Source organism: Cololabis saira, unplaced genomic scaffold (genome assembly GCF_033807715.1).
Source record: "Cololabis saira isolate AMF1-May2022 unplaced genomic scaffold, fColSai1.1 scf151, whole genome shotgun sequence".
Taxonomy (NCBI): Eukaryota; Metazoa; Chordata; class Actinopteri; order Beloniformes; family Belonidae; genus Cololabis; species Cololabis saira.
The window spans coordinates 1-17,500 of NW_026906315.1; the positions used below are offsets into that span (position 1 = coordinate 1).

Consider the following 17,500-nt stretch of genomic DNA (forward strand, 5'->3'; position numbering starts at 1 on the left):
CTCTAAATTGTCTATTTCTGAAGATTCACACACACACACACACACACACACACCCACACACACACACACACACATACACACAGCTGACAGGTTGTTGTGGCCGAGTGGTTAAGGCGATGGACTAGAAATCCATTGGGGATTCCCCGCGCAGGTTCGAATCCTGCCAACAACGAGTAATGTTTGAATGTGCAAGACGACAGCCTAATTTGCAGTTATTAAGCATATCCAGTACTGTCTTTCAAAAGTAATCAGTTGGCTTCCCTTGTGGTACATTTTGTATTTTCTACCCAGCATGGTAATACCGATGGATGATTTTTAATTTTACCGCACCAGGACAACTTATATGAAATCACACATTTATTTCTAACATGAATGATTTGAAGATAGGATTTTTTTTTCGTTACGCCCGCCATTTTCAAAGCATGCAAGTTTTCGTAGTGTATTGGTTATCATGTTCGCCTAACACGCGAAAGGTCCCCTGTTCGAAACTGGGCGGAAACATGTATTACTGCAATAATATTATTTGGACTTGTAAAACCCCTCTAATCCTCTTCTTGGTGCTCGGCACAGGAAGGTCGACCATCTCTTTCTCGCATTGGGTCTTATGCAGAAATGAATTTCGTTGCAGTTCCACAATATCATTTTATTTATTTCAAACCAACAAAACCACAACTCTTGTACTACAAAACAAGAACAGAAAGTTACAGGACACCATTGAACAGAACAAACAACAATACCAACAACAGACACTATAACAAAACAAACACAAACACTGTTTGAAAAGGGGATGGCAGAAGCAAAGCTTATTCATTTCCATCCCCCGCCAACACACATATAACAAAGACAACCATAACACAAAGTTACTCCCTTAAACCCTCTTCCCCTCAATCATTTCATTTCTTTACATCAGTTTCTCTCTTCTTCCCTTTTATATAATTCAAAGACTGCTTTTCTGTACTTGCTTTTAAATTGACTGACACTTTGACTAAGTTTAATTTCATCTTCAAGGCTGTTCCACAGAATAACCCCTCCAACAGAAACACACATACTCTTAAGAGTTGATCTTACACTTTGTTGTTGTAATTTAAGTTTTCCTCTTAAGTCATACCTTTTACCACCTTCCCTGTCATAAAATAATTTTTGAATTAAACTTGGCAGAAGATAGTTTTTAGCTTTGTACATGATTAATGCAGTTTTCAATTTGACCAAATCAAAAAATTTTAACGCAGAGGCCTTAAGAAAAAGTAAATTAGTGTGATCATTGAACCTGACATTGAAAACTGTTCGTATGGCTCTTTTTTGTAATATATATAGAGGCAACAGGTTGGTTTTATATGCATTACCCCAGACTTCCACACAGTAACTCAAATATGGCAAAACAAAAGAATAATATAAAATAAGTAGAGACTGTTGGTTAAGTATGAACCTAGATCGCCTCATAACACCCACACTCTTTGCAATCTTGGAACATACATAGCCAATGTGAGTTTTCCAGCAGATTTTTTTATCAATTATCACGCCAAGAAATGTGATATGATTCACTCTTTCGATACTTATATTATGTATTATTATTTGCACTGGAATGTCAACTTTACGTCTGCCAAATAAAATTAGTTTTGTTTTTTCTAGATTAAGTGACAATTTGTTATAATCAAACCAGTTTTTCAATTTATTCATTTCCTGCATGATTTCTTGTAAAAGCTGCTGCAAGCCCTCACCAGAACAAATCATGTTGGTATCATCGGCGAAAAGTACAAATTTCATAACTTTTGAAACTTTACAGATGTCATTTATGTACAAAATAAAGTAGTAAAGGCCCCAATATTGACCCTTGAGGCACACCACAAGTGATATTTCTTTCTGAGGAAATATGATTGCCGATTTGGACAGACTGTTTCCTGTTACCTAGATAGCTTCTCAGCCAGTTCAAAACAGTCCCCCTAGTGCCATATCTCTCCATCTTTTTTAACAAAATATCATGATCTATGGTGTCAAAAGCTTTTTTCAAATCAATAAAAACTCCAATGGTGAACCTCCCTTTGTCTAAATGTGTGGTTATTTCTTCTATTAAATCAATAAGTGCATGTGAAGTAGATCTGTTTTTTCTGAACCCATACTGACTATCCGATAACAAATTATGCTTCTCTACAAAGCTATTTAATCTGGCAGCAAATAGCTTCTCCAGTAACTTGGAGAATTGCGGCAATAGGGAGACTGGTCTGTAGTTTGTAAATAGATGGCTGTCCCCAGATTTAAACAATGGTATTACTTTCGCAGTTTTCATTGAATTTGGGAATTTTCCTGACTGGAAGGACAGATTACAGATGTGCGTGAAAGGTTTTAAAATTCCATCTATGACCTTTTTCACTATTGCCATGTCAATCCCATGAAGATCTGTTGATGTTTTATTGCTACAGCTCCTAATGATTTCCATAATTTCATTTTCATCAACAGGATTAAGGAACATTGAACCTGGATTTCGATCTATTAGGTAGTCTAGTTTTTCATTTTCCATTGGAACCCTTTCGATAATCTTTTGTGCCAACTCCGGTCCAATCCCAACAAAGAATTTATTAAAACCATCCACCACCACGGGGTTGAAAATTGCGGATGCAATCAGTGAGGGTGGACGTGTGTCCGTGAGCTCCCGGTATGCCTCAACAATCACCACTATTTTACTTTTACTAACTCAGCTCCGAAAGGGAAATTAACTTTCCCCATTTATTGGACCTTTTCTCTCTCATCTGAAGGGGTAAAACTCAAAGCTTAAGAACTTTATACAACAATATTATACGAACTATCGGCTGAGATTTCCCTCACGGCGTGATGGCTGCTGATCAGGAACAGCTGACACTGGATTCATTGTTGAGAGCAATTCGGGAAATCAAAATAGATCTTACTTGTCATATAGACAAAAAGACAACAGACATTCAAACCTCATTGTCTAAAATTGAATTGTCAATTTCAACTTTGGCCGAACGGGTTGACGAAATGGAGACCCGAATTAGTGCAAATGAGGATAATTTAACAGACACTTGCTCTCAAATGGAAAAGATGGAAAAGGAGATCGCTTTTCTAAAAGAAAAATCAGACGACCTGGAGAACCGAAACAGAAGATCAAATATAAAGATTATAAACGTGCCGGAGAAATCTGAGGGGAACGACATGGTTGGATATCTGGAGCGCATCATCCCGCACCTGCTGGGGAATGACCGCTTCACCTCCCCGATCACCCTGGAGAGAGCTCACCGCTTGGGAAGACCCTCGGACCGGATCAGACCCATCATCGCTAAATTCCTTAACTACAGGGAAAAGGAGAAGGTGCTCCGTCTATCCAGAGAGAAGGGTGCGGTGTACCTGGACAACAAGCGCATCTCCTTCTATCCAGACTACAGCGTCGAGATCCAGCGCAGGATGATTCAGTTCAAAGACGTCAAGAAAAAACTCCGAGAGAAAAGTATTGAATATACCAGCCGCTACCCCGCTAAGCTGCAGATCAGATTTCAAGGAGAGCGTAAACTTTTTGCGACACCAACTGAAGTTGAAGTTTTCCTTGCTGAAGTGGAAATGGAGTAGTGGGGGATATTGTCCAGAGGAGTGAACACCTGTGGGACTGAAACTGATGGGACTCAACACTGGACATACCGGTAGGCTAATGGTGATCCAGTAATATAATTTAGTAGGCCTGATAGAAATTTGAAGTGATTTATAATCCTGCTTTGAAGAAAAATATAACCTACATTGTTATTTAGTTTTCCTGTTTTAGAAGTGATAATTAAGACCAACATAGCCAAATAGGGATCTTGTGTTTTGTAGATTAGTGGTTATTTCATCTATTTTATTTGAAAATAAATAAATTAATAAAATAAAGATAATGTTTTGCTTTAAATAGTCCCCTGATGGTGGTTGATTGAATTTGACTTAATAGTAATTGTTGAGGCTACCTAGCCTGTTTAGAAGTGCACAACTACCTGCCACATGGGTGGGTGTTTTTTTTGTTTTTTGGGTGTGTTTTTTTTTTCTTTTCCTTTTTTTTTTTTTTTTTTTTTTTTTTTTTTTTTTTTTTTTGTTTTTGTTTTTGTTTTTTTTGTTTTTTTTTTTGGGGGGGGGGTATGCTATATATGGTCCTTATTCTATATCTGTCCCATTAAGTTAGTAATTATAATATTAATGCCCAGAACTTTGAACTATTTTTTATTTTATTATGCTCTAAATAAGGGATCTATGGTTTTCCTTATATATTGTCATGTCATTTGAATATGGCAGGAAGATTGACTTGTATATCAATGAATGTCAGAGGAATTAATTCCCCAATTAAGAGAAAGAAAGTCTTAACATATCTGAAAAAACACTCTGTCGATATTGCTTTTATCCAAGAGACTCATCTCACCAATCTGGAGCATATGAAGCTACGAAGGGACTGGGTAGGCCATGTTTTCTACTCTTCGTTTTCTTCACAGTCAAGGGGAGTGGCACTGCTCATAAATAAGAACCTTCAATTTCAGTTGAACTCAACAGAGAAAGATGAGAGTGGTCGATTTGTTCTCATAGATTGTGTTATAAATTTAAATAAGATAACCCTTGTGTGTATATACGGCCCAAACATAGATGACCCGACATTCTTTAATGAATTAACTTTAAGGCTTGCTGCAACTAACGGCCAGTGCATTGTTGGGGGTGACCTAAACCTGGTTTTAAATCCATCAATGGACCGTTCTTCCCCCAAATCATTATCACTGTCCAAAGCAGCCATAGCCCTAAGTCAAGGGATGAGAGAATTGGGACTATGCGATGTTTGGAGATTACACCACCCAAATCAAAAAGACTATTCATTTTATTCTACTGTTCACAATACTTATTCAAGAATAGATATGTTTTTGGCTTCACATAAGACTTTGTCTAGAATTAAAGCTTGCTCCTATCTAGCTGCCACACTCTCTGACCACAATCCCATTAGGATGGAAATGGAATTAGGTCTACCTGAGTCTACCCCACACAAATGGAGATTTAGGAGTTATCTATTGAAAGACCCAGAATTCATTACCTTTATGAATACTCATATTGATGTATTCCTGGAAGCTAACCTGAACTCTTCTACTCACTCTAATATCTGGGAAGCCCTTAAGGCATACATGAGAGGGCAAATCATGTCATATGGGGCACATAAAAGTAAAATAAGGAGAGAAACATTTAAGCAACTAGAAAATGAAATTAGGCTATTAGAACAAGAACATTCGTTAACACAAAACCCTGCTACCCTTAATACTATTACTCAAAAACGGATTCTATATGACAACTTATGTACTAGTAAAGCTGAGGCAGCTATGACTAGAACAAAGTATCACTATTATGAGTTTGGCAATAAAACAAGCAAGTTACTTGCATGGCAGATTAAAAAGGAAGACTCAGAAAAATATATTAAGTGTATTAAAGCAGAGGATGATGGATGTTTAGAAGAACCTAAAGATATTAATTTAGAATTTAAAAGATATTATCAAAAATTGTATAAGTCTGAACTTGATATTGAAAATTCAAAAATAAAACAATTTCTGGATAAAATATCCCTCCCTAAGATTGACACAATTGACAAAGATCTTCTGGATGCTGGAATATCTGAGGAGGAGGTTCTTTGTGCTATTAACTCATTACAGAACAATAAGGCACCTGGACCAGACGGATTCCCAATTGAATATTACAAAACATTTTCAAAAAAACTCCTGGCCCCTCTTACTAATATGATTAAGGAAGCATTAGATAATCAAGTGCTGCCACAGTCACTGGAGGTTGCAACAATAATATTACTGCCTAAACCAGGTAAAGACAAGCAGAATTGTGGCTCCTATAGACCTCTCAGCTTGCTTAATTCAGATTATAAAATTTTATCTAAAATAATTGCTTTAAGACTAGAGAAAGTCATTCCTAAAATAATCCATCCAGATCAAACTGGATTTGTCAAAAACAGACAGGGAGCAGATAATGTGCGCAGATTGTTTCACATAATAGATGCTGCACAGAAACGACAACAGCCAATGTTAATTGTGTCTATGGATGCTGAGAAGGCGTTTGACAGAATAGAACCATATTTTCTTTTGCAGACCCTTAGGACTATGCATTTTGGTGATAGATTTATACAATATATAAAAACACTTTTCAATGCCCCTAAGGCTCAGATTGCAACCAATGGATTTCTGTCAGACGTCTTCTCGCTTTCTAGAGGATGTAGGCAGGGATGTCCCAGCTCACCTGGGTTGTTCGTACTTGCTATTGAACCCTTAGCCATTGCCATTCGCTCCAATCCATCCATTACTGGTATATCATTTGGTGGAGATGAGCACAAATTAGCTCTCTATGCGGATGATCTTTTATTATTTTTAACAAACCCAATTAATTCTCTCTCCCAAATATTTGAGTGCCTTAAGGATTATAGTTTTGTATCTGGTTACAAAATTAATTTTTCAAAAAGTGAGGCTTTCCCAATTAATGTAGCGGACAGTGATACTTGTATTATTTCTGGATCCTTAAAATGTTGCCCCAGTGGTTTTAAATACCTGGGTATTAATATATGTGACTCCCCTAATAAAGTGTATTTAGAAAATTATGTAAAGCTGTTAAATCATACTAAATCAGAACTCCAGAGGTGGATGGATTTACCATTGTCATTAATTGGAAGAGTCAGTACAATCAAAATGAGCGTACTACCTAAATTCATTTATTTATTTCATTGTATTCCTTTCAAAATCCCCATAGATTTTTTCAAACATATTAACAAAGCTATATCCTCATATCTATGGAAAAAGAAAACTCCAAGGGTTAAACTACTTACCCTTCAGGCTCCATATGCTAAAGGTGGATTAAATCTTCCAAATTTTAGACTGTATTACCTAGCATCTCAGGCTCGTCCACTGTGGATTTGGCTGCACTCAAACAACAGTGATTTGAGATGGGTCTCAATAGAGAAAAATGAAATGAAAACTATCCCATTAACGTCTATCCCCTACTTGGGCTCCATGAAGAAACTGGCTAAGATCACAACAAATTCAGTTATTTCTAGCACATTTGGCGCATGGCAGGACTCTCACACATTATTGAACTTAAATACATGTTTACTTTTGAATACTCCTCTTATCAACAATCCTAACATTTCAAGTCATATTGCTGACAGAACTCTACAAAGTTGGACTGAGAAAGGTATCAAAACAATTGATGATTTATATATTAATGATTTATTTGCCAGTTTTTCTCAACTATCTGAATTATTTGACTTATCAACACATAATTTGTTTAAGTATTTTCAAATAAGAGACTGGATCAAAAATCAATCGCTTGACACATTCCCCAATAAACCTGTAACATCTCCATTGGAAAAACAATTGCTTGATAACAAAATCACATCTATAAAAGGAATAACATCTGTAATCTATAATATTCTTATCAATAACCTACCACTATATCACAGACCTCCAATGAAACTAAAATGGGAAGCAGACCTGGAATGTTCATATGAGGACAAGGATTGGTATACTCTTTTAGAAAAAACACACACTATGCTAATATCCACCAAACACAGACAAATTCAATTCAATATTTTACATCAAATTTACTACACTCCCTACAAATTAAATAAATTTAATAGTGCGGTCTCTGCCATGTGCCAAAGATGCAAAATAAATACTGGAAATCTGCTCCATATGCTCTGGAACTGTCCTGTTATAGATGCTTTCTGGAAATACGTCATCAAAACAATCTCTGACATTTTAAAATCCCATATTCTTGATCCTAAAGTTTGGATACTGGGAGATATTAGTTCATTAAAAATAACCTATCATAAAAAGTATTTCATTCTGCTCGCAGGCACCGCAGCAAAAAATTGTATTTTAAAAAACTGGAAATCGGAAAACCCCCCAGGACCTAAACAGTGGATCAATGAACTTGGATCATATTGTACTCCAGAAAAAATACTGTATTCCGTTAGAAAAAAAACTAGAGACTTTGACCTTATTTGGGGACCTTTTTTGGATTTTTTGCTTTTAATGGACTAATGATCTGAATCATCTACTATGTTAATGAATTTGTTTTCACAGGACTTGATTATTTAATTTATTATTCATTTTTGTTCTAGTATTGATAGACACATGTTAAATAATTTTGAATGATGTAATTTATTGACCATATGAGGGAGGGAAGGGGAGAAGGGTGTGTTGTTGTTTTTTATTTTTATTTACATTTTTTATTTTTTATTTTTTATTTTTATTTTTTTTTAATTATTATTATACTTTATTTATTTTGGTTTAATTAATGTTGTGAAAAGTAAAAAAAAAAAAAAAGGGGGAGAAATATTGATAATTATATTGTTATTGTAAATATTTCTTTTTTTTATGCCCTCAATAAAGATATCTATACAAAAAAAAAACCATCCACCACATCGTCCATGTTCCTAATAGTCTTGTCTTTATCTACAAAATAATCTGGATAGTTCTCCTCCTTTGATCCGTTTCTAATAATTGTATTGAGCACCTTCCATAAACCCTTGATATTGCTTTTATTATTTTCAAGTAATGTAGTATAGTAATCCTTTTTACAATTCCTAATGATATTAATTAATTTATTTTTATATATTTTATATTTGGCTTCAGCATCTTTAGTTCTAACTTTGATGAATTTTCTATATAGAAGATTTTTCTTTTTGCAAGCATTTATTAGTCCTTTTGTTAACCATGGATTTACATACTTTTGTTTCTTGACATATTTTTTAATCGGACAATTTCTGTCATACAATTTTTTAAAAGTTTCAAGAAATAAGTCATACGCTTTATCACAGTCATTTTCTTGATATATTAATTCCCAGTTTTGAGTAATTAGGTCAGTTTTCAATGCATTGATTGATTCTTCTGTTTTAACTCTTATATATTTGCATCTGTCTAGGTTCTTTACCCATCTATACTTGATATCATACACTACAAAAACTGGAAGGTGATCACTAGTATCGTTAAGTAATAGTCCACTCACAGTATTGTTATCCAAAATGTTAGTGAAGATGTTATCTATTAAGGTAGCACTGTGTGACGTTATTCTGCTTGGTCTGGTGATTTTTGGGAACAAACACATGCTAAACATTACATCAACAAATTCCTCTGTTGGTTTATGCTTCTTAGCATTTAAAAGGTCAATATTAAAATCCCCACATATGAACAAATCCTTTTGGTTAATTACAGAAAACATTTTCTCCATCCACTCTTTGAATAGATCAATATTTGAACCCGGGGCCCTATAGATACAGCTTATAATAATATTCTTTCTTCTTTTCAATTGAATTTCAACTGTTACACATTCAAATACCTCATCCACAGCCAGTGACATGTTTTCTATGATTTTACAGTCAAAGTTTTTGTTAATATAGAGTGCGACACCCCCTCCTTTTTTGTGTTGTCTGTTTGTGTAAAACATTTCGTAACCACACATATTGAATTCTGTACCTTTTTCAGTATTTAACCAGGTCTCAGACATGGCAATTACATTAAATGGTGAATCAAAATGCTCTAAGTATTCTTTAATGGAACTATAATTTGTATACAGACTTCTGCTGTTAAAATGGATAAATGAAATTTTGTTTTCAGTATTAATCATTCTATTAAATTTCATATCCGTATAGTACTTACAATCATTACTTATATTCGCAAAAAAGTTATTATCAGGATCAATTTCATTCACCATACTTTGCTGTTTATAATCCGTGTAAATGAAAGTTTCCAGTTCCAAACTATCACAATCAACACTTGTGGACGTTTCCCCATCTACCTCATCATCAGATGAAGCTGAGTGGTCACAATCAACGCCAGACATGGACAACAAATTCCAGAAGTAGATCAACAGGGAAGTAGTCAGTGATATTGGGTGAGGAGCAAGAGCAACACATTGGACAGACAGACAGACAAACAAAACACACAGATACACACATAGACATATAAAGACTCACACACAACCACATAAAGACGAGAGGCAGGATAGCTGAGCTATCTACCGCAGACTCAGATTGCTGCCTAACTAATAGGTGAAAGAAAAAATTACAAATAAGAGGGCACTTTTATACTATAAAATAAATTAAAAAAAGGACCCTTTTTTTTTTCTTTTCTCTCCCTTTTTTTTTAAACAGAACAAAAACATTTATGCTGCATCTGAATGCACACATGCATCAGCATACCTCTATGAGCAGGCTCACACACAAAAACCAGCTAACTGAGCTTGTTAAGATCATGCAGTTTTAAACTAGGCTATAAGCTCAATAACAAAGTCAGACATAACACATTTCCAACAATACAAAACAAAAGCGCCTTCCCTTTTTTTCTTTTTTTCAATTTATTCAAATAATCACTTGGCACAATTAACCCCCCCCCCCCCCCCCCCCCCCCAACTCAAATTGTAGCCTATTGCATTTAATGTTCTATTATGTTATTATATTACTCCCTCATAACTTTACAATGGTGGCTCCGCCCCTGTCCAGTAACGTTCAAGCACCCTTAGTTTCACAGTCTTTGCAACAGTTTTAACTTTGCGTGCTTTGAGTGCTTCTTTCTTTACGGAGTTTTCAGTGTCTGTTTACGGCAAACACATAGTCGAGCCCATATATGTCTATGGTCGAGCCATATCTGACTCCGGGTTACCCCAAATGACAGTCTCAAAAGTCAATAATAGTCTGGGAGAGAGCGGGGAGAGAGAGCGAGAGAGAGAAAGAAAAAGAGAGAAGGAAAGAACTAAAAGTAGAGAGAAAAAATAAAAAAAGAAGTCATCCCTCAAGCGGAATAAGTTGCGAAGCTGGCAACTTCAGGACATGGCAACGCTACTCACAACTTCATCCAGGGGAGGAGGATGACGAGGACGGGGAGGAAAGATGATGGAAGAAGGACTCAGCCTCTTTAGGAGAACTGAAGAATTTTGGCTTTCCCTCCACCATCACTCTCAACTTGGCAGGATACATCAGAGAGTACTTCATGTCCGCGGCACGGAGAGACTTTTTGACAGCGTCAAACTGCCGCCGTTTCTTCACTAACCCAGCGCTGAAATCAGGATACACATGGATACGCGCACCCATATGGATGAGCTCACCTTTCATCCTGGCCAGCCGTAAAATCTTCACTTTGTCCTGGAACTGCAGAAACTTGACCAGGATGGGTCGGGGAGGAGCGGAGCTGGTGTTGGAGCTGAAGGTGGGAGTGCGATGGGCTCTTTCAATGACCGGTGCCGCTGAAAAGTTGTCTTTTCCCAGAAGTTGAAGAATCAGCTGGCTCATGAAGGCGATCACGTCTCCCCCTTCTTTATGCTCTGGAATACCGATGAACCGCAGGTTGGACGACCGGCTTCTGTTCTCGGCTTCCTCGGCTTTATCCCTCAGGTAGATGTTCTCTTTTTCCAGCACTTGCACTCGTTTTGTCAAATCACTGAGGTTGTCTTCATTAGCGCTCACACGCTGTTGGACCTCCGATATTTGTTCACACATTGTTGATAATGATCCCTGAATGTTGATCAGACCAGTTTGGATGGTCTCAATTTTACTGTCAAAATGAGCCGTCATATCAACTTTGACTTGTTGAATGGCTTGCCAGATTGAATAGAGGTCGACCTTCTCCGCCATGCCGCTGTACAAACAATTCCCTCACTACAGGAGACCAGGTAACTCCACAGTAGGGCTTAACAATGGCTAAAACGACAGTAAACAAATCTAGTCGATAACCTTATATCTGTGCACTTTGGTGAGGGTTTTAAAGAGGTTTAAGCAGCCCAAATTAATGCAGCAATCTGGAGTCTGCAACAGACGCTCACTCAGATGTGGCCATCTTGATGGCAACTGATTAAAAGCCAGTCATTCCCCATTTACCTAATCTTTCAAATGTCCAACTTTACAGGAAAAAAAGAAACATATTACAGAGATTTTTTACAGGATCTTTTCGTCATGCCCGCCTTTTTCAAAACATGTAAGTCACTAGCTCCACCACCAAACCCCAGCAGCATTAACACCAGACCCCACTAGCTCCACCACCAGACCCCAGGAGCTTCCAACACCAGACCCCACTAGCTCCACCACCATACCCCAGCAGCATCACCACCAGACCCCAGGAGCTTCCACCACCAGACCCCAGGAGCTTCCACCACCAGACCTCAGGAGCTTCCACCACCAGACCCCAGGAGCTTCCACCAGACCCCAGCAGCATCACCACCAGACCCCACTAGCTCCACCACCAGACCCCAGCAGCATTACCACCAGACCCCATCCACCACCAGACCCTACTAGCTCCACCACCAGACCCCAGCAGCATTACCACCAGACCCCATCCACCACAAGACCCCACTAGCTCCACCACCAGACCCCAGCAGCATCACCACCAGACCCCATCCACCACCAGACCCTACTAGCTCCACCACCAGACCCCAGGAGCTTCCAACACCAGACCCCACTAGCTCCACCACCAGAACCCAGCAGCATCAGCACCAGACCCCAGGAGCTTCCACCACCAGACCCCAGGAGCTTCCACCACCAGACCCCAGGAGCTTCCACCACCAGACCCCAGGAGCTTCCACCACCAGACCCCAGGAGCTTCCAACACCAGACCTCAGGAGCTTCCACCACCAGACCCCAGGAGCTTCCACCACCAGACCCCAGGAGCTTCCACCACCAGACCCCAGCAGCATCAGCACCAGACCCAAGCAGCATCACCACCAGACCCCAGGAGCTTCCACCACCAGACCTCAGGAGCTTCCACCACCAGACCCCAGGAGCTTCCACCACCAGACCCCAGCAGCATCAGCACCAGACCCCAGCAGCATCACCACCAGAACCCAGGAGCTTCCACCACCACACCCCAGGAGCTTCCATCACCAGACCCCAGGAGCTTCCACCACCAGACCCCTCTAGCTGCACCACCAGACCCCAGCAGCATCACCACCACACCTCAGGAGCTTCCACCACCAAACCCTAACAACAACTCAACAACCTCAAAAACCCGGCTCACCTGGAGCCACCCAAAGACCCGGCTCACCGTCCGAACCCGGGGACCCGCTTTTAAGCCCCCCACCGACCGGCCACTGGAGTGAAAGAGCCAGCCCTTGGGCCTGGAGGACCAGGGCCCTGGTACCATAAACACCCAGACGCTCCTAGCACCATGGACAGCACTCTGTCAGATGCTCAAGCGCATATTGTTTTTTACTCATGTTCTGGTTTCAGGACCACAATAAAAACACAATAAAAGCTGAACAGGGTTCCATGGTGTAATGGTTAGCACTCTGGACTTTGACCCCAGGAGCTTCCACCACCAGACACCACTAGCTCCACCACCAGACGACAGCAGCATCACCACCACACCTCAGGAGCTTCCACCACCAGACACCACTAGCTCCACCACCAGACCCAAGCAGCATCACCACCAGACCCCAGGAGCATCACCACCAGACCCCAGGAGCTTCCACCACCAGACCCCAGGAATTTCCATCACCAGACCCAAGGAGCTTCCATCACCTGATCCCAGGAGCTTCCATCACCAGACCCCAGGAGCTTCCACCACCAGACCCCACTAGCTGCACCACCAGACCCCAGCAGCATCACCACCACACCTCAGGAGCTTCCACCACCAGACCCCAACAACAACTCAACAACCTCAACAACCCGGCTCACCTGGAGCCACCCAGAGACCCGGCTCACCGTCCGAACCAGGGGACCCGCTTTTAAGTCCCCTACCCCCCTCCCCCCCACTGTGTGGCGGAGTCACATCCTGGTTATACAGCAGAGTGGCGCAGCGGAAGCGTGCTGGGCCCATAACCCAGAGGTCGATGGATCGAAACCATCCTCTGCTACTTAAGAGATCCTCTCATACATGAGATGTGAGAGATTAACTGAAATCTATCCAGAGCTTTTTGGAAACAAGAAAGTGGATGTATGATCTATGAACATACTGCACTGACTGTTGATGAAAATGCATTTAATCAAAATGAGGATGAAAATATGTCTCAACCTAATAAAGTAAAACCAACCATTTTAAAATAAAGTAAAACCAACCATTTTAAAATAAAGACTCTAAATTGTCTATTTCTGAAGATTCACACACACACACACACACACACACACACACACACACACACACACACACACACACACACACACACACACACACACACACACACACACACACACACACACACACACACACACACACACACACAGCTGACAGGTTGTTGTGGCCGAGTGGTTAAGGCGATGGACTAGAAATCCATTGGGGATTCCCCGCGCAGGTTCGAATCCTGCCAACAACGAGTAATGTTTGAATGTGCAAGACGACAGCCTAATTTGCAGTTATTAATCATATCCAGTACTGTCTTTCAAAAGTAATCAGTTGGCTTCCCTTGTGGTACATTTTGTATTTTCTACCCAGCATGGTAATACCGATGGATGATTTTTAATTTAACCGCACCAGGACAACTTATATGAAATCACACATTTATTTCTAACATGAATGATTTGAAGATAGGATTTTTTTTTCGTTACGCCCGCCATTTTCAAAGCATGCAAGTTTCCGTAGTGTAGTGGTTATCACGTTCGCCTAACACGCGAAAGGTCCCCTGTTCGAAACTGGGCGGAAACATGTATTACTGCAATAATATTATTTGGACTTGGAAAACCCCTCTAATCCTCTTCTTGGTGCTCGGCACAGGAAGGTCGACCATCTCTTTCTCGCATTGGGTCTTATGCAGAAATGAATTTCGTTGCAGTTCCACAACTGATTAAAAGCCAGTCATTCCCCATTTACCTAATCTTTCAAATGTCCAACTTTACAGGAAAAAAAGAAACATATTACAGAGATTTTTTACAGGATCTTTTCGTCATGCCCGCCTTTTTCAAAACATGTAAGTCACTAGCTCCACCACCAAACCCCAGCAGCATTAACACCAGACCCCACTAGCTCCACCACCAGACCCCAGGAGCTTCCAACACCAGACCCCACTAGCTCCACCACCATACCCCAGCAGCATCACCACCAGACCCCAGGAGCTTCCACCACCAGACCCCAGGAGCTTCCACCACCAGACCTCAGGAGCTTCCACCACCAGACCCCAGGAGCTTCCACCAGACCCCAGCAGCATCACCACCAGACCCCAGGAGCTTCCACCACCAGACCCCAGGAGCTTCCACCACCAGACCCCAGGAGCTTCCACCACCAGACCCCAGGAGCTTCCACCACCAGACCTCAGGAGCTTCCACCACCAGACCCCAGGAGCTTCCACCAGACCCCAGCAGCATCACCACCAGACCCCACTAGCTCCACCACCAGACCCCAGCAGCATTACCACCAGACCCCATCCACCACCAGACCCTACTAGCTCCACCACCAGACCCCAGCAGCATTACCACCAGACCCCATCCACCACAAGACCCCACTAGCTCCACCACCAGACCCCAGCAGCATCACCACCAGACCCCATCCACCACCAGACCCTACTAGCTCCACCACCAGACCCCAGGAGCTTCCAACACCAGACCCCACTAGCTCCACCACCAGACCCCAGCAGCATCAGCACCAGACCCCAGGAGCTTCCACCACCAGACCCCAGGAGCTTCCACCACCAGACCCCAGGAGCTTCCACCACCAGACCCCAGGAGCTTCCACCACCAGACCTCAGGAGCTTCCACCACCAGACCCCAGGAGCTTCCACCACCAGACCCCAGCAGCATCAGCACCAGACCCCAGCAGCATCACCACCAGAACCCAGGAGCTTCCACCACCACACCCCAGGAGCTTCCATCACCAGACCCCAGGAGCTTCCACCACCAGACCCCTCTAGCTGCACCACCAGACCCCAGCAGCATCCCCACCACACCTCAGGAGCTTCCACCACCAAACCCTAACAACAACTCAACAACCTCAAAAACCCGGCTCACCTGGAGCCACCCAAAGACCCGGCTCACCGTCCGAACCCGGGGACCCGCTTTTAAGCCCCCCACCGACCGGCCACTGGAGTGAAAGAGCCAGCCCTTGGGCCTGGAGGACCAGGGCCCTGGTACCATAAACACCCAGACGCTCCTAGCACCATGGACAGCACTCTGTCAGATGCTCAAGCGCATATTGTTTTTTACTCATGTTCTGGTTTCAGGACCACAATAAAAACACAATAAAAGCTGAACAGGGTTCCATGGTGTAATGGTTAGCACTCTGGACTTTGACCCCAGGAGCTTCCTCCACCAGACACCACTAGCTCCACCACCAGACGACAGCAGCATCACCACCACACCTCAGGAGCTTCCACCACCAGACCCCAGGAATTTCCATCACCAGACCCAAGGAGCTTCCATCACCTGACCCCAGGAGCTTCCATCACCAGACCCCAGGAGCTTCCACCACCAGACCCCACTAGCTGCACCACCAGACCCCAGCAGCATCACCACCACACCTCAGGAGCTTCCACCACCAGACCCCAACAACAACTCAACAACCTCAACAACCCGGCTCACCTGGAGCCACCCAGAGACCCGGCTCACCGTCCGAACCAGGGGACCCGCTTTTAAGTCCCCTACCCCCCTCCCCCCCACTGTGTGGCGGAGTCACATCCTGGTTATACAGCAGAGTGGCGCAGCGGAAGCGTGCTGGGCCCATAACCCAGAGGTCGATGGATCGAAACCATCCTCTGCTACTTAAGAGATCCTCTCATACATGAGATGTGAGAGATTAACTGAAATCTATCCAGAGCTTTTTGGAAACAAGAAAGTGGATGTATGATCTATGAACATACTGCACTGACTGTTGATGAAAATGCATTTAATCAAAATGAGGATGAAAATATGTCTCAACCTAATAAAGTAAAACCAACCATTTTAAAATAAAGACTCTAAATTGTCTATTTCTGAAGATTCACACAAACACACACACACACACACACACACACACACACACACACACACACACACACACACACACACACACACACACACACACACACACACACAGCTGACAGGTTGTTGTGGCCGAGTGGTTAAGGCGATGGACTAGAAATCCATTGGGGATTCCCCGCGCAGGTTCGAATCCTTCCAACAACGAGTAATGTTTGAATGTGCAAGACGACAGCCTAATTTGCAGTTATTATTCATATCCAGTACTGTCTTTCAAAAGTAATCAGTTGGCTTCCCTTGTGGTACATTTTGTATTTTCTACCCAGCATGGTAATACCGATGGATGATTTTTAATTTTACCGCACCAGGACAACTTATATGAAATCACACATTTATTTCTAACATGAATGATTTGAAGATAGGATTTTTTTTTCGTTACGCCCGCCATTTTCAAAGCATGCAAGTTTCCGTAGTGTAGTGGTTATCACGTTCGCCTAACACGCGAAAGGTCCCCTGTTCGAAACTGGGCGGAAACATGTATTACTGCAATAATATTATTTGGACTTGGAAAACCCCTCTAATCCTCTTCTTGGTGCTCGGCACAGGAAGGTCGACCATCTCTTTCTCGCATTGGGT

The 17,500-nt window shown here is 41.8% G+C and overlaps 6 non-coding genes across 6 annotated transcripts; all 6 read left to right on the forward strand.

Moving 5' to 3' along the window:
* Positions 1–90: 90 nt before the first annotated feature.
* On the forward strand, positions 91–172 carry trnas-aga (transfer RNA serine (anticodon AGA)). Its single transcript has one exon. It is a non-coding gene; the product is annotated as a tRNA-Ser (tRNA).
* A 13,595-nt stretch (positions 173–13,767) lies between these two features.
* On the forward strand, positions 13,768–13,839 carry trnam-cau (transfer RNA methionine (anticodon CAU)). The gene has a single exon. It is a non-coding gene; the product is annotated as a tRNA-Met (tRNA).
* A 374-nt stretch (positions 13,840–14,213) lies between these two features.
* On the forward strand, positions 14,214–14,295 carry trnas-aga (transfer RNA serine (anticodon AGA)). Its single transcript has one exon. It is a non-coding gene; the product is annotated as a tRNA-Ser (tRNA).
* A 256-nt stretch (positions 14,296–14,551) lies between these two features.
* Positions 14,552–14,624, forward strand: trnav-aac (transfer RNA valine (anticodon AAC)). Its single transcript has one exon. It is a non-coding gene; the product is annotated as a tRNA-Val (tRNA).
* A 1,972-nt stretch (positions 14,625–16,596) lies between these two features.
* Positions 16,597–16,668, forward strand: trnam-cau (transfer RNA methionine (anticodon CAU)). Its single transcript has one exon. It is a non-coding gene; the product is annotated as a tRNA-Met (tRNA).
* A 659-nt stretch (positions 16,669–17,327) lies between these two features.
* Positions 17,328–17,400, forward strand: trnav-aac (transfer RNA valine (anticodon AAC)). Its single transcript has one exon. It is a non-coding gene; the product is annotated as a tRNA-Val (tRNA).
* Positions 17,401–17,500: the final 100 nt, after the last annotated feature.